The following is a 24,469-nucleotide window of genomic DNA, read 5'->3' as shown; positions in this document are numbered from 1 at the left end:
AATGTAATGGAATGTTGGTATATACATGAATCTAATCTTTAGAATATTTGTTTAAAATGAAGGAATAACAATTTTAAGCTGAACATATGATCTACAATGAGAATAATGTACCTATGTATACTTGATGGACAATCTGTGATTTTATATATAATTGAAAGCTGTGATGCACAAATGTTTGTAACCAAACAACATGCTTTATATATATGTATTGATGATGGTTTTATGTTTCATGTGTTGTTCCTCTTTGTCTAAAAATAAAAAAATTTTTTTAAAAAGAACATCACAGTGCAGGAGAGGAGATGCACATAGTGGAAAATATTGCAGTATAGGACAGGAGGTGCATAGTCGAAGCATCACAGTGGAGGAGAGGAGGTGCATAGTCGAGAACATTGCAGTGGAGGAGAGGAGAAGAGACTGGACACTTGCAAAGTTTGGAATATTAGAATATCAGGTAAGACTGCACCTTGATTCTGCAGAATGGAATGGGATCGGATGGGATGGATGAATGGATATAGATAGATAGATGAGAGATGGATGGATGGATGTTTGATTAGATAGATAAATATAGGTGATAAAGCAATAGAGAGAGAGGTAAGATAAAGAGGGGTAGGTAGGTAGGTGGATAAATGGATGGATGGATATAAATAGATAGATGAGAGATGGATGGATGGGTGGATGGGCGGATGGATGGATAGATATAAATGATAAAGCAATAGAGAGAGAGATAGGATTAATAGAGGGATAGATAGGTGGGTAGGTTAATAAATGGATGGATGGAAGTAGATAGATGGATGAGAGGTGGGCAAAGGATAATTGACGCGCAAAATATAGCCTCTCATTATCAAGACAACCCCTGCCTTCTCGAGGTGCCCACCGTTTTCCAACAGAAGGGGCTCTGTCGACTCTTGGGCCCGGCGAGCTCAAGTAGTACTCAGCCTAGAATCATGGATCCCGTTGATTCGGGATGCATGCGACTCTACAGCGAAGGGATTGGCGATGCCGTACCGACGCTAAAGACTTAAGTCAAGTAAGTCAAGATGGATGAGAGATGAAAGATGAGAGATGAGAGACACACAGAGAGATGGATGGATAGGAGCAGCAAGGACACCACATTTCAACCTGGAGTTACAAACATTCTTCTTTATTGATAGGATCTGCTACCAGATCTAGTGGTCTCGCTTCACAGCAGGATGAGCCATATCCTGAAAAAGTTGCGGTTCCTAAAGAAGATGGAGAGAAATGAGTCCAATCCACAGATCTATCGGCGGTGAAACCAGAAAGCCCATTTCTCTGGTTCCTGTCCTTCCAGTTCCCAACCCTCAGCCAATCAGTGAACCACGGAAGTCTTTCCTCTGCTTGTGAAGTCTTCCCCAGCCTCAAAGAAGGTTCAGTCCCCAGCGCTGGGGCTGCCCGGTTTGACACACAGAACAACTGTCAGGATCCCTCCGGGGGCTCTTCAGATGGAGAGGAAGCATGGCATGAAAGAGACCGCTCCCTTGCCAAGGCTGTATGAGAGGGGAAGGGCTCAGAAGAGCAACCTAGTCCAAGGGAAAGACCTTCTCCAGATGCCGTCCCGCCTTTACATCCAGGTATATACGCTAGAGGGCTGGGCTACCTATAGAATAACAGCCTTGTCCTATCACATCAGCCCATCCCACACAATCAATCAGTCAATCAATCAGAACAGAGCCGGAAGGGACTTTGGGTGTTTTCTAGTCCAAGCCCTCCAGTCTTGGAGCACTCACAAGTTCTGGTGGCAAGCCGTTCCACTGGTTGATTGTTCTCATTGTTAGGAAGTTTCTGCTTCATTCCAGGTTGCTTCCATCTGTTGCTTCTCGTCTTGCATTTGGGTGCTTTGGAAAATAGGATGACCTCTCCTCTTTGAGGCAGCCGCTCAAATACTGAATGACTGCTGTCATGTCCTCCCTGGTTCTTATTTTCTCTAGACTGGCCATACCCAGTCCCTGCTACCATTCTTCATCAGGCAGGGAAGTTATGGTGCAGACCCCCTCAGTCAAAGAATTTCAACTTTGAAAGGGGGGGCTCAAGTGGGTTGGACTAGAAGACCTCCAAGGTCCCTTTCAACTCCTATTCTGTTCTGTTCATTCCTAACATTTTGCAATGTCTTGGGAAGACCTACCTTTAGAACCTGGAATCCAATTTTGGTCACCATAATATATATATAAAAAAACTGATCCAGGAGAGATGCAACTTAAGAGTAATAAGGAGAAATGTCCTGACAGATCAATTATCCAGTGGAACAGCTTGCTTCCAGAAGTTGTGGGCTCTTCATCACTGGAGGCTTTTAAGGAAGTCCCTTATCTGAAACGTTATATGGTTTGCTGCCTGAGCAGGGAGTTGGACTAGATGACCTTCATGGTCCCTTCTCACTCTGTTATTCTGTAAAGATTTATTGCAAGATTAAACTCTCCCTGGAATGAGGACCCAGATTGTTGGTGGCAATAGGCTGACTCTGTAAACCGCTTAGAAAGGGCTGTAAGTCTAAAGCTAAGAAAGTCCAAATCCTATTGTTAAATGTCACAAGAATCTGACCAACTGGCCATTAAGGGAAAGAGTTTAAGACAATTGGCTGCGGCCAACTCACCATGACCAATTCGCCACAGCCAACTTTCCATGGGCAACTTGTTTCGGGACAAGAGTTACCCTAATATCAAAGAAATGGTAGACAAGAATCATGAAAGAAAGGACGCAAAAGGAGGAATTGAGTGAAGAGTAAATGACAAAATGATTTGTAAATTTTTTTTTTAAAATAATTAAATTAAATGGTTGAATTGTCCTGGGGAGAGTTGTCCCATTGGATAAGGAAAATACACGGGAGATAAGAAACACATTGAAGGTGGGCTGGACTTAGATGTCTTGTGGGCACAAAGGGACACTTGACTTATGACATGTTTGACCCCCTCCTTCGGGTTCCACCTGGTCATCCTCTATGCATCCTTTTTTTCTCTTCACTTTGCAAAGGCTTGTCCCATTGAATTGTCCAGACATCTCAGTCTGTCTCTTCTTCTCAGAACTCTCCAACAAAGGCTTCCGAAATTTGTGGCAGAGCAAGAAGCCACTACGAGGCCAATCTGTCTTGGACTTGATGGACAAAAGAGAAATATTAGAGAACCTGGACCTTCTTCGTAAAGAGGTTGGTGTGTGTCGCGGTGGGCTCGGAGGTCCACCGTGGAGAGGTTGCAGAAGCAAGGGCTGCCTCGGTGGTGATGATTATCCCAAAAGTAGACAAATGCGGTTATCGATAATTTGCTGAACTCTGGGGCCCTTGGTTTTCCCTGAACTTGGCTGTTTCCTTGCAGACATTTCATGACCCAAGTAGGTAACTTCATCAGTGCTGGTGAGTGTGAGGTTTGCTTTCCTCCCTGCTTATTCAGGAGAAGCTACGGTGTATAAACAGAGAGCAAATATCATTCCCTTCTAGAATTGAATCCGTCCCCTAGTTGGATCATGAAACATCTGGAGGAAAAGAACCAAGTTCAGATAACACCAAGGGCTTCACAGTCCTCCTCCTGCTCCTCCTCCTCTCTGCCAAGCCCAATCCGTTCCAGCACTGATGACATTACCTAGTTGGGTCATGAAACATCTGCAAGAAAACCACCAAGCTCAGAGAGAACCAAGGACTCCTCATGTCAACCCTGAGCTACAAATGTTCTCTTCTCTTGGAGTTGCTAAACTAGCCATCAGAGGAAGGATGTTCAGAAGTTCTAAAGGCCAACATCTAATATTGTGGTTTTTTTCTCCCCACAAAGCTAAAGAGAAGAAAGAGAAAAAGCCCCAAAACAAGAAGGGGAATTATGAGAAATGGGAAAAAGATTTTTTTTTTCAATTTCGGGGCCGGCCATATTTTATGGCATCGAAAACATATCGAAAAGGGCTAAGGTATGTTTTAGTTCAGCATTTTGCCTTGCTTCTTGTTGACCTTCCTTTCGGTCCTCCTCATGACCTGGAAATGGTCAAAAAAGTCAATATAACAGTGGGGACGGCATGATCCAAAGGCTGGAGTTTGGACATCCATCCCACATGATGTCTAGAATTTAAAGCAGAATTATTCCTTCTGGGAATTATAAATGAGAAATGTAGCAAAGGGGTAACCTACTTAATAATACATATTATAATGGCTGCAAGAAAGGTCTTTGCCCAAAACTGGAAAAACAGGGAAATTCCACTTGAAGAGGAAGTGGTTAGGAAAATTTTGACTTGCACTGAAATGGATAGATTGATGTGGGAATTGAAGAATAAAGGTGAAACAGAATACTATAAGATCTGGGGGGGGGGGGGGAACAGCTGTAGATTTCCGGCACAGAGATGATTCAGCCTCGGCTGCCCCCCCCTCTCTTCGCAGACAAAAAAGCTGCAAAGATCAAAAGAAAGCACTTGCCAGCTGGATCTCTCTCCTCCCCTTCTTGCCTGAAGAGTGAGGTATCTGTCAGATGTCTAGGCAGATAACGCGACCAGGAACACGGGAGCAGCTCTATTAAGCTGCCACCATCAGCAAGGCCCTGCCCAGGAAGTCAACATGGATAGAAGATGTCTTTATATTTGTAAATACCAAATGTAAATAAGCAAGGTGATTATGATATCTAATGTATATTTTAGTATGTATGGCAAAGACAAAGCCAGGACAGTTAAATTGTGCCCAGTTTTATTGTGTGTTTAATAAAAAGTCTTTAAATTAAAAAAAAAACCCTGATGCATCTCTGCAAGGTCTCCTTTTCTTCTTTCCAATAGGCCTTGGGTGAACATCCCCCCCACCCCCGCCACCAAACAGGTCACAGACCTGATACTGAAAGTCCTGGAGGCTCTCCCGAAAAAAGAAGATTGTCAGGCTACTGGACAGCTGCTCAACTCTTTTTTGGAAGAATGCGGGATGGACCTGGAGGAAGTAAGAAAATGCAGGGTTTGGAGCAAAAGGGATATAGGAGGTTTCTTTATTATTTTATTAGAATCATATCTAATAATAAAATAAAACACCCCCCCCCCCCACCATGGTGACAACAACTCACATGAGCCATTTAATGGGCTCCATCCCACTTTGCGTTCCCCATACCCATTGGCAGAACTAGGTGTTCTGCGCCTTCCGGAAGGTTGCTAGAGTGAGGGCCAATCTAATCTCTGGGGAATGATGTTCCAGAGAGAGGCACCACGGAGAAGGCAGATATTTCTCTCTCTGGGCACAATGAGAATTTATCTGCTGAACAAAACTCCTCCTTGGTGACAGGAAGGGCATCCCACCAGTAAACATTCAGTTCCATTCAGTTGCCCATATCCACACTGCAAGGGATTATGAGGTCATTGAAAGATGATAATGATGATGTATCTAAGTAATCTGGTGAGCCCAAGGTGACTCTCCTTTCATCCCATTTCTAGGCCACCAGTGCTCTAGCCTACATCCTCACCCTACCCGATGCAGCTGATGCTCTCCAAAGCAAATTCCCCCACCTGCTCATCGTTGGTCATACAAATTTATTTATTCCATGAAGCAAGCAGAATAGGTCCAGCAATACCTTTCAGGTTTCAGAACAGATCAACTTCTTGATGTAAGGAATCTCCTAGGCACAGTCTGGATCCTTTCTCCATTTCTGCAACGCTCGGCAGGTGCCTACAAGTTTTCCCCAAGTCAACGTACGACCACAATGGAGCCCAAAATGTGTTATTAAGTGAAACAGTCATTAAGTGAACTTTGTCCCATTTGGGGGGGGGCGGAGATCAGCTGGATCCTTGGCACTCACGCTTGTTTCTTTGTTTGATTTAGAACTGCCGTAGAAGCAGTCAAAAGTTTAATAAAGTGTGCCGCCTATCAGGAGCAATTCAAGGCTTTGGAGACATTGGGCTGCTGGGAAATGTTAAGGACCCCTGGACGTTTATTTATTTATTTTCCATCTGGCACGGTAAGAAATTCAAAGTCAAAAGAACTTGGCAACAAGTGGCAGTGGGGGAGAGAGAGGGGGGAGGGGAGAGAGTGAGAGTGAGTGCAGAAGCAGAGAGGGGGAGAAAGAGGGTGGATGGATGAGAGAGGGTGATGAATGGGAGAGGGGAAGAGGGAGAAAAAGGCAGAAGCAGAGAGCGAGGGGGGAGAGAGAGAAAGGATGAGAGAAAGGGTGAGGAAGGAGAGAGGGAGACAGAGAAAGAGGGAGAGAGATAAATGAGGGAGGGAGAAAGAGAAGGAAGTGAGGGGGAGAAAGAGGGGGAAGGAAGAGATAGGAAGGGGATCAATAGGGGGTAAGATAGCCGCTAACCTTTCCTGTAATTTTCATTAATTGATCTAAATTCAACTTCTGTAGCCCATTCAATATCCACAAGGACATTCAATAACTGCATGGTTATTTTTATCCACATTCAATATCCGCCTGGTTAGTTTTGTTTTGGATTTATGTTTTGAGGCTTCCTTTATTTATGAACTGTTGTTAAACACCCGGGTGTAAATGGAAGGTGGGCAACCATAGAGGTTCTCTAAATGGAGTAACTAATTCAATCTCTTTATCGATCATTTAGCTAATGATTCTCTAGCTTGGTGATTTTCTTCTCACTAACCGGCAGATCTTGTCTGATCTCTCCATATTTGACCTTTCAGGAGCTTGTTTGCATCCTCGATAGAAGAGCTTGATATCCTGGTTCAAGAGGCCTATAAATACATCCGTCATCCGGATATGAAGGAGAAGACCATTGGGATGGATTTCTTCTCGGAGGTGAGGAGACGTTGTGGTGCACCTCAACATTCTGGAGGTCAAGGAACGTTGCCCAGGGCTCACACGAACTTTATGGTTAGAAACTGAACGTTGTAGGTGTTCCATCACTGAAGGTCTTGAAGAAGGGACTGGACAGCCATTTCTCTAAAGTGGAAATGCCGGCAAGTTGCAGAGAGAAAGGGAAAGGATCTCGGGAGACCCAAAGGGCAGGAAGCAGAGCATGGGGTGTGTTGGGTGTGTGTGAGAATACTGTGGGCCTGGGCCTGTGCTAGGCCTCCAAAGACTTCTCCCATCTGAGGCATCCTGTCCTCTGATTGACAACCCACAACCTTTGTTTAACAGCTGCATCCTAGAGAGCAGAGGGTGGGAGTTGTTAAGCAAGGCTGTTTCATTGAGCCTGCCCATTACAGTCATACAATGAGGACTACAAGATCTTTCTTTTAGGAATTGCCACCCAATTTGATCGCCTGCATTCTTGGAAGTCCAAGATATATGTTTGACAACATTCAGCTTTAATTTCACTTAATATTAAGAATTTCAAAATTACATGGCTGCATTTTCTCACAGTTTCCATTACATTCACTTCACCTGCCAAATTTTATTGATTAGTATCAGATCAAGAAGAAATAATCTTGTACTTCTCCTTTCCCTTTCCTAAGGTGACCAGACATCCCGCTTTTGGCGGGACACACCCGCTTTCCAATGCATTTTCCCGCGTCCCGCCCACTTTTTAAAAAAGCACGCTTTTTTTGGCACTAGCAGCTCCCGCCCATCAGCTGCTAGCTTGGTGGGCTGGCTCATCGTTCTGTTCTCTATCCTACCTCCTACCTACAAATTTAAGCCAGCCCAGCCTGCCACTCACAGATTGGATTGGCCTGGACTCCAGCCAATCAGTGAGCTGGCTGGGATGGAAAACGCGGCGTGCTTAAAGTTTTCCATCCCAACCAGCTCACTGATTGGCTGGAGTCCGCTTAGCATGCCGCATGAGTCCCCCGCCCATCCGTTGCCGCTCGCATGGGCGGGGTAGCGTAGCGAGTGAGCGGGGAGCGAGCTTGCCTTTCCAGCTCCACTTCCGGACAAGCTGTGGAAAAACCTCTGCGAAAAGTGCCACCTGGGGCTGCTGCTTCTTCTCCGAACTCAGAGTAAGTGACGGGCGGGGCGAGTGAGGGGGGGTGGCGGGATCGCCACCCGCTGCACTGCAGCTGACTCACCCCGGGCCGGGCGGGCTGGGAGGCTCTGGGCGTCCGGGCGGGAAGAGCACAGAGAAAGGCAGAGCGGCGCTCGACGCGACTCTGCTATTTCTGCTGGAGGAGTCCCTAGATAGGGAAGGCGGGTGGCGAGGCAGAGCAAGGGAGCGCAAATGGCGGATCCCGGGCTCATATGCAGAGGGAGCTCTCCAGGCACAGGAGCGCTGGAAAAGTGCTCCGCTCATGCACCCACCGGGACGGAGCACGCTCGCTCCAGCCCTGCCTGCCGGCACGACTTTGAAGTGTTGGCTTGCCGCTTGCCTTCCACTTCGGCCCGCGCGGAAGGCAATCCAGCCCTTTCAAAGTCATGCCGGCAGTTTAGAACTCGCCCGCCATTCAGCGAAAGATGTTTCGCTGAATGGCGGCTGAGGGGCACGCTAAAGTGCCAGCATGAGTTTGAAGGGCTGGCTTGCCGCTTGCCTTCCACGTCGGCCCGCGCGGAAGGCAATCCAGCCCTTTCAAAGTCATGCCGGCAGTTTAGAACTTGCCCGTCATTCAGCGAAACATATTTCGCTGAATGGTGGCCAAGGGGCACGCTAAAGTGCCGGCATAGGTTTGAAGGGCTGGCTTGCCGCTTGCCTTCCACGTCGGCCCATGCAGAAGGCAATCCAGCCCTTTCAAAGTCATGCCGGCAGTTTAGAACTTGCCCGTCATTCAGCGAAACATATTTCGCTGAATGGCGGCCAAGGGGCACGCTAAAGTGCCGGCATAGGTTTGAAGGGCTGGCTTGCCGCTTGCCTTCCACGTCGGCCCGCGCGGAAGGCAATCCAGCCCTTTCAAAGTCATGCCGGCAGTTTAGAACTTGCCCGTCATTCAGCGAAACATATTTCGCTGAATGGCGGCCAAGGGGCACGCTAAAGTGCCGGCATAGGTTTGAAGGGCTGGCTTGCCGCTTGCCTTCCACGTCGGCCCATGCAGAAGGCAATCCAGCCCTTTCAAAGTCATGCCGGCAGTTTAGAACTTGCCCGTCATTCAGCGAAACATATTTCGCTGAATGGCGGCCAAGGGGCACGCTAAAGTGCCGGCATAGGTTTGAAGGGCTGGCTTGCCGCTTGCCTTCCACTTCGGCCCGCGCGGAAGGCAATCCAGCCCTTTCAAAGTCATGCCGGCAGTTTAGAACTTGCCCGTCATTCAGCGAAACATATTTCGCTGAATGGTGGCCAAGGGGCATGCTAAAGTGCCGGCATAGGTTTGAAGGGCTGGCTTGCCGCTTGCCTTCCACGTCGGCCCATGCAGAAGGCAATCCAGCCCTTTCAAAGTCATGCCGGCAGTTTAGAACTTGCCCGTCATTCAGCGAAACATGACTTTGAAGTGCTGGCTTGCTTGCCGCGTTTCCCCGGAGCGCTCGGGCTCCTTCTCTGGGCAGAGTTGGAGCCTATCCTCCACCTCCTCCCAACGGAGGGGCGCCCTAAAAAAAAAAAAAAGGAGCCAAGCCGTTCCAAAGATTTGAAGGGAAGCAACCAGATCGCAGCGAGGAGAAGGAGGAGGAAGTAAATACAAGTATAATAAATACAAGTATTTATTATACTTGTATTTATTATACTGTGGATTTGGTCTGCATCAACCTGCCGCCTCCCCTCACCAGGCAAATCGCAGTGAAAACTCTGGGTGAGTCTCCGCGGAGAGCTTGGCGGGCAGCTGGCTGGACTTCTAAGAGGTGGGGGGGAGGAGCGGCAGCTCCTTGAAATGGAAAAAGGCTTGCTTCCCCCTCCCCAATGAGACGCCTTCCACGATAATAGGAGAGGAGAGCTAAGAGAACAGGGTGGGGGTTGGGAGAAGGCATGGGACCGGGCTCGGATTTGCCATTTGAGAGAGAGAGAGAGAGGAAGGGGGAGAACACGAGTGTGTGTATCCCTCCTTCCTTCAGCCCAACACTCTAGCCCGGCTTGGCTCCCGCTTCGTCTGTCCTGCCTCTTCGCTTCTCTGTTCGATTGTTGAAAGTGGGAGCCAAACCGGGTCATTCCTTCCAAGAGGCAAGTTTCCATTCTCTTAGCTACGTTCTGCCTTGTGATTGCTGTCTCCAGGCTCTCCTCTCCTATTATCATGGAAGGTGTCTCATTTGGGGGAGGGGGGGCAGGCCTTTCTCCATTCAACAGATCCAATATACAGAGTTTTATTTTTTGGCCCTAAAAATATTGTCATTGAGGATGACAGAAATTTCTTCATCATTGCTATTGGCCTCAAGTAGCAAATAATTAAACATGGTTTTTAGTGTACTTAGTTAGCTATCTGCTTTTTAACATTACATGGTATCAGTTTCAAGAATGCATGCAATCCTGAAAATTTGTAACAAACTTGTTGAAGGGCCTATGAAATATTTTCTAGTTTAGTGTAGAATAAGTATTCTTAATAAAAGAAAAAGTCATTTTTATTTAATCAATTGCATTCCTGTTTATAATGGCATTAATTAACTAAACTGGAAATAAATCTATGTTTTGCTAGAGTTTTAAAATTAAAAAACCTTACATTTTGTTGCTATTATTTTAATCAGAGTTTTGCCAAGTGAAATTATATAATGGTTCCTCATGTCTCTGTAATTTTCTAAATCTCATCCAGAAGTACCACAGAATCTGGCATTTTCAGCAGAATGATGCTGATGCTAATAAAACATCCTGATTTTTGGTGAAAGGATGGAAAGAGGAAGGAAGGAGGAAGAGAGATCTAAAGAGCAGAAAGACAGAAGGCAGATAGGCAAGAGGAAGGAAGGAAGGAGAAAGAATGGAAAGGAAGGAAGGCTAGAAGGAAGAAAGAGGGAGGGAGGGAGGGAGGGAAGGAAGGTGAAAGGAGGAAGGAAGGAAGGGTACTTCCACTTGTAGGCCTGGGACTGAATGCAGGAGGAGTCTCTCCATAGGATCAGCTGCTCCTCTGATCATGGTCTATGAAAATGTTACTGCCTGCCTGATGCAAATTTAGACAGATGGTGCTTTGGGCTGCCCCTCAAATCCCCCCTTTACTCCTCCCCCTGTAGAATTCAGCCCCCTGAGTTTTGCCTTTGAGGGGCATGTGTGGTTATGGCGGATGGCAGAGTCAACTGGAGGTTGAGAGGGGATTGGGGCTTTTGTCCGCCTGTGGAGTTCTCCCCATGGACAGGATGGGATGTTGGCATGAAAGGGATCCGGGCACAATCTCACCTGTTCCAAGTAAAGTTGCCTTTTGCAATTGGCTACCGGTAATCCTCGACTTACGACCAGGATTGATCCCCCAATTTCTGTTGCTAAGGGAGACGTTTGTTAAATGATTTTTGCCTCATTTTGCGACCTTTTATTGCCACGTTAAGTGAATCATGGTGGTTGTTAAGTCAGGAACATGGCTGTTTAGTGACCAAAATTACAATGGCATTGAAAAAAGTGACTGATGACCATTTTTCACACTTAGCGACCATTTTCACACTTAGCGACCGTTGTGGCATCCTCATGGTTACGCGATCAAAATGTTGATGTTTGGCAACAGATTCGTATTTCTGATGATAGTTTGAAATGGTGACAGTATAAATTATTGCTGGTGTAATACTTAACAATGGTTTTTAAGGATTTCTTTTATTTATAGAATACCTTTTTTATTATTTTGGGGGGATTTTTACTTTTAAATTGTTTATAAAATGTATTTACTACAAGAAATGTTCCTTTTTGCAAATGTGATCTTTGTAAATCTTTGTGATGCAATATGTTCAGACCAGGTTTATGTGTCTCAAAGTGGCTGCTATTCTATGGGCAGGCCAGGTTGGTGCAAGGCAGCTTTGCCAGATTTGGTGTGTTTCACCCTCATTGAATTTTATATCGTATAAAGAATGGAAGGAGGAAGGAAGAGAAAAAAGGAGGAAGGGAGTGAGTGAGGAAAGAAGAGGATGGAAGGAGGGAGGAAGGAAGGAAGAGAGGGAAAGAGCAGAAGACAGATAAGGTGAAGGTAGATCAGCAAGAGGAATGAAGGAAGAAGTGAGGAGTCTCGAGGAGGGGAAAAACATTTAGTGACCAAAGTTACAATGGCATTGAAAAAAGTGACTGATGACCATTTTTCACACTTAGCGACCGTTGCGACCATTTTTCACACTTAGCGACCGTTGCAGCATCCTCATGGTCACGTGATCAAAATTTTGTTTGGCAACAGATTCGTATTTATGCTGGTTTCAGTGTCCTTTTGACAAAAAATTTTTTTTAATCAAGTCCCCCCCCCCCCCCCCGGTCAAGGGTGTCCCTCTTTTCCAATCTGAAAATCTGGTCACCTTACCCTTTCCCCATTCTAATTTGAAAAGTGTATAGTTTGCTTGTCAGAAGTAACTCCTCTTAGAAAATCAGTAGTACTCACCAACAAGTGTCATACATACTTTGTCATGTATAAGAATTTGGCACTTTCCAGATGTGTAAAGATTGTTTTTTTTTAATGTTGGAAAATACATTTTCACTATGTGGATTGTATTATATTAATTTAGGGAAACGTGTTTTGTGACATAACCCAGGTCTTCCAAGTACTCTGCCTTTTTAGAAAGTTCTTGGAAAATCAGGAAAAGAAAGATGGAAGCAAAGTTTCAAATTAAAACTACCTTTGATGTGGTGCTATCTTAGCTGCCTGTTCTTGGATCACGTGCATTTCAATTTTGACCAAAAAGTCTAAAATACTGTAAGGAACATTAAGATAATAGGCCATATGTTTTCTTTTTTAAAAAAATATATGAAAAGTGTCTGCAAATCTGTAGTTGATTAAAAATAAGTTTTGTTCTTTCTCTTTCAAAGCTTAGTCGATTAAGAGAACAAATACTCCATCAAATTAACTTATTTTCAGGAAATTGGAACTATTACTTGCTTTTAAAATGGCTTTTAGCTCATTCCCCAACTCTTTAAATAATGCGGAATGTGTTGCCAATTGAAGACAAATCTCAGATCCAATCTCCTTCATGATTTACATAAAAGCCAACTGTGGTCATGCCAAAATTTTGGTTATTTAGCATTTTGTTCACGATCTATCACAACCATATACTGGATATGAAAAAAAGGAAAGATAAATGTCATGTAATTATTGTAATTATCATTCCATATTGAATCAAATATCAGTAGATAACCAGTTTAGCATAAAACCTCCAAATGTCCAAAGTCAGAAGAATATTTACCATCAACATTTGCATTAAAATAAATATTCAAACTACTTTGAAGTTGATTGAGCTTTAATGACAGCCATTCCTTTCTAATTGCAGGTATATTCTACAAGCAGAGGCTTCATAGCAGAAGCTAATGGAATTTGCTTTGATTTGAGAGGCTGGCTAAATCATTCTTGCTTGGAAGAATTCTGCCATGTATAATGGGATTAGCTTTCAAAGAAATGTGTTTAAGATCAAGATGCTTATTTGTTTTTCTAATACAAAGGAACTTTCTATGCTTGCTAAAGATATTATTGTATGCATATGTACATGCATTTCATTATCTTTAATGAAACTTGGGAGGCAAAAATAATTCTTATTCCATATACACAAAATGAGCTACATTTCCATGAGTGACCAAATAAACCTTCAAAATTACAAATGGGGCTATTATTATCTTGAGCTATTATTTACTTTTGTACTTATACTTCTATTTTTTCCTATTTTTTATGATATATAAAACTGATAGGAAGAGAGATTTTATTGTTTGGAGCATGACAATCAATATTTTGCACTTCTTCTTGTGCCATATCCTTCATCGGACGTTGGCGATCATGTTGGCGATTCTATTTTTATCAACAGCAGCAAGAAAAAGTGCTGTTGAGTTTTGTCCAAACTAGTCCCATAGATTTTGAAGCCATGATGATGTTCTTCTGTCTGCACCTCATTTGCCTTCAATCTTTCCTGGGAGGATTAAGTAAAATATGCATATTTGTCTGGGTGTCACATTACATGTCCAAAATATTCTAACTTTTGCTTTTTTATGGTTTTGATAATTTCCCTTGGCTTTCCCAGGCGGCTTCTCACCACCTCATTTCTGATTTTGTCAACGCAACTTATATGTAGCAGCCGCCTATAAATCTACATTTCAAATACTTCTAGTCTTTTCAAGTGGCTTTCTGTCAGAGACCAATTCTCCACTCCGTAGAGCAGGATAGAAAAGCTGTAGCATCTGACAAGCCTGATTTTCAATCTTAGGTTTATGTCGTGACTACAGAAGACCTTTTTCATTTTGAAGAATGCTGCTCGAGCTTTCTTTATCCTTGTTTTTACTTCAGTGTACAATATTTTGTACCGTAAACTAAATCTAACTGGTTGAGATATCAGTTAGAAAAAAAGGAAATAGCTCCAAATTTCCGAAAAGAAGTTAGTGTATTTGTTCTTTTAATCCATGCTCCATCCAGTTTTATAGCAATACTAGTTGATAACCCGGCTCGGGTATTTATTTATCTCAAAGCTCCTTCCATGAACATCACCACAATTTCTAATGTTGAATTTTCCCCCTTACCAGAGGGAGCCCCCTTGTGGACTACTGTGAAGCCATTACCATGGCAACTCCACAGCACTGTACAGTAGAAGCCATTTTAAGGCACAACAGGCTGTAACATACACCACGAGGTGTCTTACCCCCACAGTATTTGTTTCCAGAGGGTAAGTAATCTGTGTACCAGGTTTGGTTGAAATTACTCTCTGCTAATAGAAGGTCTGAGGAGAGAAGCTCCCTTAGAGAAAGATTGCACCAAAACAACCATCTGCTAGTATCAGGAGGAAATAAAAAGAATAGGCAGGCAAGATCAGTCTGCTATTCTATGGAATAATTGGAAATCCAGGTTGTTATGTATTTATTTCAATAGGAAAAACACATCTCGGTTTTCTGTCGAAAGAAGGGGAAAAACAACTCCTGAGATTTCCATTTTTTAAAATGAGCATTAAATAACTTGCATTCCTAAACACTGCACCCTGCTCACATTTTAGATCTGTCTACACTCAGATGAGCTAATATGTTTTTTTTTTCATTTCTTAGGAGTGCCAAGCTGTAAACCTCTTCTTATATTTAGCTTCCATATTCCAAAAACAATAGTTTTTTTTTCAAGTAAATATAGTAAGCACCTAGTACTAGATCGAATTCAAATTCATCTAACAGTAAAAAAAAAAAACAACTACACAATACTATGAAGAAGTGGAACGGTGCCTTCCAGAAATATTAAACAAATTCTATTAAACAAACCCCAATTAGGTTAGCCAGTGGAAAGTTGTGCTCTATTTTTTTTTAATAAATAGTTTTTATTAAACATTATTACCTTTAAAAACAGAAAGAAAAACACAACAACATAAGAAAAGACAAAACATACATAACAATATAAAGTAGATATACAGCCTTTTGTATCGGCATTCATTAGTTATACATTTTTTTAAGAGTAAAACATACAGATACAAATACAATTTTAAACATACAAACCCCCCCCCCCCCCGCAGTGACAGTCATTCACAGCCCAACTTTTTTCTTTCCTTCCTCATTGTTAGGTCTCTAAGCCACATCTTCTCATTACAAAGTTCAGGGATCTATTACAATACCTATGTTCACTTTTAACTTTCCCCATTTTAAGTCCCTGCTGTTCTCCTTGTCGCCCACATATACCATAAGTTCCAGCTAAGGTAATGTTCCATTTCTCCTTTGTCCCTCAGCCAACCCGTCATTCTGTCCATTTCTGCATATTCATAGATTTTTTTAATTATAGCATCTTCCGATGGTATGGTAGTGGATTTCCAAAATTGTGCATAGGTTATTCTTGCGGCCACAATTATATGTAGGCTCAAATGCCATATTGAACTGCCTATGTTTTCTGGTTTAATGCTTAGAAGGTTCTTGGGTCTCCATTCGATGTTTGCCCCGGTAACCTCTTTTAGCCATTTTTTAATCCTTTTCCAATATTTCGTGGCCTCAGTACAGGACCACCAAATATGGTAGAATGTGCCATCCTTTCTTCCACATTTCCAACACAATGGAGATAACCCAGGGAACATCTTGGCTAACCTTGTTGGGGGGAAGTGCCACCTATAAACCATCTTGTATATGTTTTCTTTGAATGCTGTAGATATTGTAAGTTTAATGGTCTGTGCTCTAAAAAACAATCATTGGAAGAGTCTAGATAAGGACCCAAGGAATATAATAACACAATCATACAACATTGCTGCTTTTGGGGTCTTTTTAATTGAACAATGCCATATTTTGCAACACAAGAAGTGTGCTTTCTCTACTGCTATTCTCTGGAATGATAGAATTTTGGTTTCACCTTATGAAGTTCCAATAATTTTAAAAACTTGCCTGCCTCCCAGGCCTTAGGGAGCTAAGTATACAATATTTTTTTTATTTGCGTTTTACCTTTATTATTTTTACAAATAGCTCAAGGTGAAGAACATATTTGATACAATTCCCTCCCCCCAACATTCCTGTAAAGTGGATTGGGCTGAGAGTGAGTGATTGGTCCAAAATCATCTGTCTTTCACAGCAAAAGTGGGACTTCAACTCACCATTTCCAGCTTTCTAGTCTGATACCTTAAACACTAAAGGTAAAGGTTCCCCTCACACATATGTGCTAGTTCTTCCTGACTCTAGGGGATGTTGCTCACCTCCGTTTCAAAGCCACATAGCGCTGTTTGAAGATGTCTCCGTGGTCATGTGTCTGGCATGACTAAAGGCCGAAGGTGCATGTAACACTGTTACCTTCCCACCAAAGGTGGTTCCTATTTTTCTACTTGCATTTTTACATGCCTTTGAACTGCTAGGTTGGCAGAAGCTGGGGCAAGTAACGCGAGCTCACTCTGTTACGCAGCTCTAGGGATTCAAACCACTGAACCGCCGACCTTCTGTTTGACAAGCTCAGCGTCTTAGCCACTGAGCCACCACGACCCTGCCTTAAACACTAGACCAAATTAAATCATACAAACATAAAAAACCATAAAACATACAAATATTGAATTCTGGCACGAAGCAGTTAAAACCAAGAGAAAAATAATAAAGTTAAAAATTATATCGAATTTAATTGTTCAAATGCATCAGATTTTTAGGTTTTTTTAATAGTTTTATTTTTAATTTAAAACAAACACAACATCTTTCTTTACATGTTGTAGAAAGTGTATCAGTTGGTTACAAAAAGACTTTTGTGTATCTCTTCCACAGTCAACAAATATAATTCATGTTAACTCAAGCATTTTAACTCAAATATTTATACATGTCACCATCATCATATCTCCATTTTCATTTGACTATAATTGTTTAAGCGTCCATCATAAAATATACCAAAATTTAATACATAACCCCATACTGGCCTTTCAATGATTATTTCTAAAATCCTCCACTAACACTAAAGCCTTACACCCTATTCTAGCTAAACATCCATAATATTTAATAACAAGATTTTCTAATCCTCCTTTCCAAATCACTGTTTAAAATTTACATCCAGTTTTCTGTTGTTGTTGTTATTATTATTATTATTGTGTGGTTAATCTTTGGTGAGATTCACAGCCTTTGCGGCTGGTTGGTAGCTCAACAGCTTGAGTCTTAACCAAGGACCTAGGAACTGTTAAGGTAACGTCGGAGGATATAAGCTGTTCCAAGTAGGGTGGTTTTTTGTAGAATCAGAATGTTCAAGTCTGATAAATTTAAAATTTCCAAATAGTGAGGTAGCCCTTTAGGTATTGCTCAAAGGGCTCCAATTACAATCGGGACAACACACAATTTCTTTTTCCACAGTTGCTCAACTTCAATTTGCAAGTCCCGGTACTTTGTGATTTTTTCTTGCTGTTTATCTTCAATTCATGCATCTCCAGGTATTGCAATGTAAATAAACCATACTTTTTTCTTTTCAACTATTGTTAAGTATTTATGGCTTTGATTGTATTTCCACCATTCAATTTAGATTTCAAAATTTTCCTAACTCTGATGGTGTACTCTCTCCTGACAATAGTTTTTACTTCTCCATGTTTGATGTTATCTAACTGCAGAATGCCTAAGTATTTGTAGACTTCATTTTTGTTGCATTTAATTAGTTGACCATTGGGCATTTCAATTCCCTCACATGTAGTGATTTTGCACCTTTGTATGGATACAGTGGCGCATTTTTCCATGCCAAACTGCATTGAAATATCGGTGCTGAATACTCGGACTGTGTTTGTCAATGATTGGATTTCTATTTCTGATTTTCCATAGAGTTTCAAATCATCCATATATAGTAAATGCAAATTTTTTTCAGCTTCTTTGGCTGTTTGGTAGCCTAATTTCATTTTTTTTTAAGATTAATGATAGTGGGATCGTTGCGATGATGAAGAGAAGAGGTGAAAGTGAATCACCCTAGAAAATTCCTTGCTTGATATTAAGTAGTTCTCATTCCCTACTGCCAACTCAGTTCTCCATTGTTTCATCGCCTTTTCAGTAAAGGATGTAATATTTTTGCTAATGCCAGTTGTTTCTAAGCATTTTATGATCCAACTATGTGGCAATGAGTCAAATGCCTTTTTGTAATCAATCCAGACCATATTCAAGTTCGTTTTTCTGTTCTTACAATTATCTAATATCATTTTATCAATTAGGAGCTGATCTTTTGTGCCCCTGCTCCTTCTTTTGTTGCCTTTTTGCGATACTGGCAAGTAGTTGTAGTTAAATCAAGTATGTTTTTCCAGTTGTCAACCACTCATCAATTTGACTATTTTGTAAAATTTCATTCAGTTGCCTGGCCAATATTGCATGTAAACTGGTCAGATATTTGAGCCAGAAACCATGTAATTGGTCATTTCCAGGTGATGTCCAATTTTTTACTTTTTTTACTCGATTTTTGACCATCTCAGTTGTTATTTCTACTACTTGCATTTGTTTGTTGCCAATGCTTTTCTCAAAGTCATGTATCCACATTGCTTCCTTATTGTAGTCCTTTGCATTTTCCACAATTCTTTCCAGAATTCAATTGTGGCCTGCTTTTCTGGTTTTTCACTTTTGGTGTCACCATTCACATTAAGACTTTGATAAAAACGCTGTTAGTCTGATCGAAATTGCTGATTTTGTTTATATTGGATGATTCGTGCCTCATATCTTTCAATTTTTCTAGCTGTTGCTGTTATCTGCTGTTTTACAATCTCTACAGTTTCATTGATGTTTCTTGTATCCAATCTATATCTTCTGATTAGCTGATGTATAATTTTGCTGTTTTTAAGTTGTTGCTCATGCATGTTCTTTAAATTGCTATCATCTGCCCTTAATTTTTTGACTTTTTGTTCTAATCGGATTTTCCATTTTGGCTTTGATGCTTTTTCCATTGTGTGACAAGGTGCTTTGATTCTAATGCCTAGTTCATTAGTGACTATTACAGCTGCACTGTACATTAACTGAGTTGTTTGCAAGATGGATCCTGATTCAATTGTTGAAAGCATTACATTAACCATTTTCATGATAGGGGCCAAATTTTTCTTAGGCACAGTTTTTAATGATGGTAAACGTTGCCTTTCCTCATTAGACAGAAAATGCTTCATGATCTTGTCCTTCAATTCTTCTTGTTTTTGAGTAAGTTCATCAGTTGGTTCAATGATAACTGGTTCTGGTGGTAGTGTTGTAATTTCCGCCCTGACAGCTTCTTCTGGGAGTTCTACTACAATGTCTTTAGTTGTGCCTTGAGTATCAGTTATTTCCGCTTGTGATGTTGTTTTTTTAGTTTTGCAAATTGCCTGAATTTCCTCAAGTTCAACTTCACTAAACACTTTATTCCATATAATAAATCGCCTTTGATCTGCTAGTCTCTGTTCACTAACATTTGAACCTGGATATTGTTGTTTCTATAATTCATACATTCGCTTTAAATAGCCTCTTTTTCCTGGCTCTGAGTTGTAATAACAGGTCATTATGGCATTATGGCATTTAATCTGCACTATATTTTTGTCGTTTTGTTGGCTGGTCCACTTGTAGCCCACTTGTCGACGGATGCCCAGGGACCTCAACATCCACCGCGGCCCTTGTTAACCTGCGCAACGACCGATGCGGTATAGAATTTTTATTCATTTCTTTCACCATGTTGTATGGATTGGCGGGGTTTTTTATGGGGCCAGGTTGCCAACCTGACCCCAACCCTCCTCCTTTCTCATCTGGGCTTGGGACCGGCAAGTGAGAATCCGCATGTGAGAATCAGTGAAACCCTGCTCAACAGCCTTTCTACAAAACCTTGGGGAAATTTTTTTTTTCTCAGGACAGAAATCTAGCTGTAATCTCTAAAGCAAAAGTCTAGACATTATGTCATATCTAATAAGCCAAATGTCCCTTGGAGAATTGAGTCTTTTTGCCATAACCTAAACATATTCTAACAACTAGCAAAAACTGATTTCAAAAAAAATATCTTCCCTTGTGTTGCAAATAACTAAAGTATTCTACTACTCTTTATTTTCAAATGCTTAGACTTATTAAACAGATGAATTATAATTGTCTGTGTTTTCCCCATGTAAAAGAACATTGGAAAAATATGCTGTTCCATATAAAAACCATATGCAAGATTCATGAACAGAACCACAGAGCGCCTACAAGGCTGACAATTTAAAACTGATCAGAAATGTATGTTTGACCGCTCAGAAACAAATGTTACTCTAAAGTAACATTTTTGTAAAGAAGCAGATGGCACTCCTAATGCATTTCATCTCAGGGTTAGTTTTGTTTTCAGCATCAGAAACCATCACAGCCAATTAGAAAAGATTTGTGCATGGGACCATGTTGACTGCAAGACTATAAAGAACCTCCATGAAGATCAGAATCTGATGTCAGGCAAGCCATTCCTGTTTCAATAGGCCATTAGTAATCCTTTCTATATTATCAGTTTGCGTATATATCATTAATTTATATAGTATATAACTGTGGTGGCGAATCTATGGCATGCATGCTACAGGTGGAACACAGAGTCATCTCTGCGGACACACAAGCCGTTGCCCCAGCTGAGCTCCACCACGCATGCATACATGCTTCCTGCCAGCTAATTTTGGGGTTGTTTTTGCTCCAAGGAGGCTGCAGGGAGGCGTACCAGGTCCAAAATGGGGCGCAGGTGGTGGCTTACATGTGCATGCGCAGAGGGGTGGGGGAGCACAGGGGGAGCATGTGCCCATACGCGGCGGCAAGGAGAGTGCATGCATTGCATTATGGGTGCAGGCATGCGCGCACACTTTGGCATACAACAACAAAAGACTTTATCCATCACTGGTATATAATGTGCGACCAAAAGCTATCTCCATGCCATGGAAGTGTGAATGCTTTGTTGGATATTGGGCATCTCCCTTCTTGACATCACAAACGGCACACATTTTGGTGTGGCACCAACTAGAGAAGATGAGAGAAGGCCGGCTCCCCTGGTATGGACATGTCCTGAGAGCAGCACCTTCCATCGTTGCCAAGACTGCCTACCAACTAGAATCCAATGGCCAATGACCTGGCGGGCGAGATGGCAAGATGTCATCAACAAAGATATGCAAGCCGTAGGCTTTCACCCTGGAGATGCAGCTGACTCTGCAAAGTGGCGCTAAATGATCCAAAAAGTAGACCCTGCACTTGCTGGAATATACTAAGAAGAATGTTGTGGTGCAATCACCCGTTGAAGGGAAGAACCTCTACCATGGAAAATAAAGATATTCCTGCTAACGATGGGAGGGGGAGGACATCTAACATCAAACCCTTAGGGGGTTTGCCCATCTGGCAAAATTCTTGCAATATATATTTGTTAAATTTATTTGCTGCCTATCTCACCAGAGGCTACTCTAGGAGGTAGATAGGTGATCAATAATAAAATATCTCTTTGGGCCATCCACAAGTGGTTCTAGTTGCTTGTGCTTGACAAATGTAGAGCTAGATATTTTTTCTGACCCAAGTACTACACCTCTTGATATTTATTTTCATGTTTAAATGCTTTAACTTAATTTCCTTGCTCTCTGGAGTGACCCACCCTCCTTGCCACACAAACAGCAGGACCCAACTTGGCATTTAGTGTCAGTTGACTTTAGTTGAGTTTGTTTTGCAGTGTATTTGATTGCTATTTTACATACATACATATACATATACATATACATATACATATATATATATATATGTTATATTTGTGCTGATAAATAAATAAAGGGAGACTAGTATAGATCTATTTCAAGCTATTTAGCTCTCATCAGCTAGCCATACCCTTACTGGGAATCGAGCCTGTGCTGTATTGCCTCTAAGGTAGATGTGTTAACCATTGAGCCACAGAGCTCGACTCCTTATCAGCCAGCCAGGGTGAAAGGTATCTATTTAGATCTATAGCACAGGCTCGATTCCCAGTAAGGGTATGGCTAGCTGATGAGAGCTAAATAGCTTGAAATAGATCTATACTAGTCTCCCTTTATTTATTTATCAGCACAAATATAACAAATGTAACAAAAAGGCACCAGTAAAAAAAAAAAAAAATGGGTTCTGTCTGGATGGTCTCTTGTGACGAGCCGAAGGACAGAGAATGGAAGTAGTGATCTTCCTCCCATATTTGGGCATACCGGGGGTTGTAAAATCTAAATCTATATATATATGATCTAACTGGCCTGTTTATTCATCTTTTGTTCTGCATATAGGTCTAGATATACATTTGTTCCTGAAATAGGTTGATTTGGGTTTGAGGAGTTTGCAAAATAGCACTATCAAAGAACAGGTGTCTGTACACAATACTAATTATTTAAAGAATAATTAGCACTATAACTGTACGTCTACTATAAATAGAATATATCATAAGGCCTCTCTGGGGGCATTTGAGTGGCTAATGGACTAAGAAAATCCCATCTGTATCCTGCTCATGTAATGCTTAGTTTTACCCAACTTCTGTTAATTTTAATGTTTTAAATTCTTGTTATAGTGTAAGCTACTCAGAGTCATTCAATAGCAAATGAGTGACAAATTTAATAAATAAATGAGCATCATAAGTTTTCCACAGGACTGTTGAGAGAAACAGCCTTTTATTATGCAGAACTAAGAGATATCATATTTTAAACTTTAGCAGAAGCAATATTGAGCATCATTTTGTCTAATGTGAATATCCCCAAAATTTCAATGCACTATGTGATTGCCCAAATAATGTTAATCATTTGGAGTGAGTTCTCAATAGGAACAAAATACTACAATAAATTAAAAATTTATTGTCAGAAATTGCAAACAAGACCAATATTTAGGATTTAGTAAAAAATACGTTGGGTCCATTCTTTCACAAATAGTAGCAACTTTATTCTACATTGATACTGCATGCTAGCATACATACAAGAAACTTATTCTACTTTAATTTCTTTAAAAATAAGAACAATGCAATTAAATTACAAGAGCCAAATTTCTATTTATCTAGACTTTGGAAGCAAAAACAACCAGGTGACAAATATGGTATTTCTTCAAATTCAGAACAGACCATTCCATTGGATATGAAAACTTTGTTTGAATTCTAATCACACTCTGAGATATGCTAATAGGAATCATACAATCTCTTTCAATTCAACATGATCTAAACTTCCTGATTCTGAGAGATCCACTTGTGTGAATCAACTTGGAACTCGTAATCTGAAAAAGAATAATCGACGACGTCTAATGTTTCTTATCTAAAAGATTTTATTCACTACAATACAGATCCACTCATTAATTTTAGTTGCTATTGTTTCTCATTATAGCGGAGTAATATACATGTTAAGGTAAAGGTTCCCCTCGCATATATGTGCTAGCCATTCCCAACCCTATCCATATACACGTTACTTGGAGATAACTTTCATAGAATGGAATGAAACCTACTATATTTCCTGCCAAGGGCATTTAGTCCTTGTTTCTTTTGGGGAAAACAAGCTTCACCAGCATTTCAGTGGTACACTTATCAATTACCTGCATTGATGTGGAAGAGATATTGTTTCAAAAACACTTTTCATGCACAAATCTAAATAGATTACTGTAATAGTCTTGCCATAGCCAAGGAAATAAATAGTTCCCTTTAACCCTCTTTCGTGCAGTCCAACATATGAGCAGCTCTTGCCTTCAAGAATGACAATAATGATAAAGGCAGAATAAATGAAACACATAACAGAATCTGAATTTTTCCTTTAAATAAATGGGAAAAGATCTTTTTGTGCTTTTAAAATGGTTATGAAATCAAACATTACTAATAATATCTCTTGACAAATTGTCCAAATAGCAGTTTTATCCTCAAGAGTTAAAGAGAATTTATAGAGCAAGAATTTCTGTTCACCTCAGTATAGACTGAGTACATCTCAATATAAATGTATATAAATCTCAATAAATGTATTTTCCATCCATGTGGTTCCATGATTATCATCCAGAAATGTTATCTAAAAGTAATTTAGTCATAAAATTATTTTCTATGATCACCATTTTACTTACACCTGCAATGGTGCAAATCAACATTTATAATAGTTCTGGTATTTCTTAAGATAAAGATGAGTATCCTCATATTAACTGAGATAACTATTGTATAGCTTATACCCAGTTACTAGTTTTCTGTTTAGTATCTTGGAAAAATCTATTAACATTTAACCAACGATTTCTAAAACCTCTTCAACAAATGTTATGTAAAATCCAAGCAGGT

General features: G+C 41.1%; 2 long non-coding RNA genes across 2 annotated transcripts; both read left to right on the top strand.

Annotated features, from left to right (window-relative positions):
* Positions 1–990: 990 nt before the first annotated feature.
* Positions 991–4,402, top strand: LOC116513460. Its single transcript, XR_004255992.1, has 5 exons — positions 991–1,027; positions 1,152–1,589; positions 3,033–3,154; positions 3,771–3,900; positions 4,364–4,402. It is a non-coding gene; the product is annotated as an uncharacterized LOC116513460 (long non-coding RNA).
* A 355-nt stretch (positions 4,403–4,757) lies between these two features.
* On the top strand, positions 4,758–13,443 carry LOC116513473. Its single transcript, XR_004255994.1, has 5 exons — positions 4,758–4,903; positions 5,389–5,616; positions 5,774–5,909; positions 6,593–6,707; positions 13,140–13,443. It is a non-coding gene; the product is annotated as an uncharacterized LOC116513473 (long non-coding RNA).
* Positions 13,444–24,469: the final 11,026 nt, after the last annotated feature.

The sequence above is a fragment of the Thamnophis elegans genome, chromosome 9 (genome assembly GCF_009769535.1).
Source record: "Thamnophis elegans isolate rThaEle1 chromosome 9, rThaEle1.pri, whole genome shotgun sequence".
NCBI classification, from domain to species: domain Eukaryota; kingdom Metazoa; phylum Chordata; class Lepidosauria; order Squamata; family Colubridae; genus Thamnophis; species Thamnophis elegans.
This window is presented reverse-complemented; position numbering and strand designations above follow the sequence as displayed.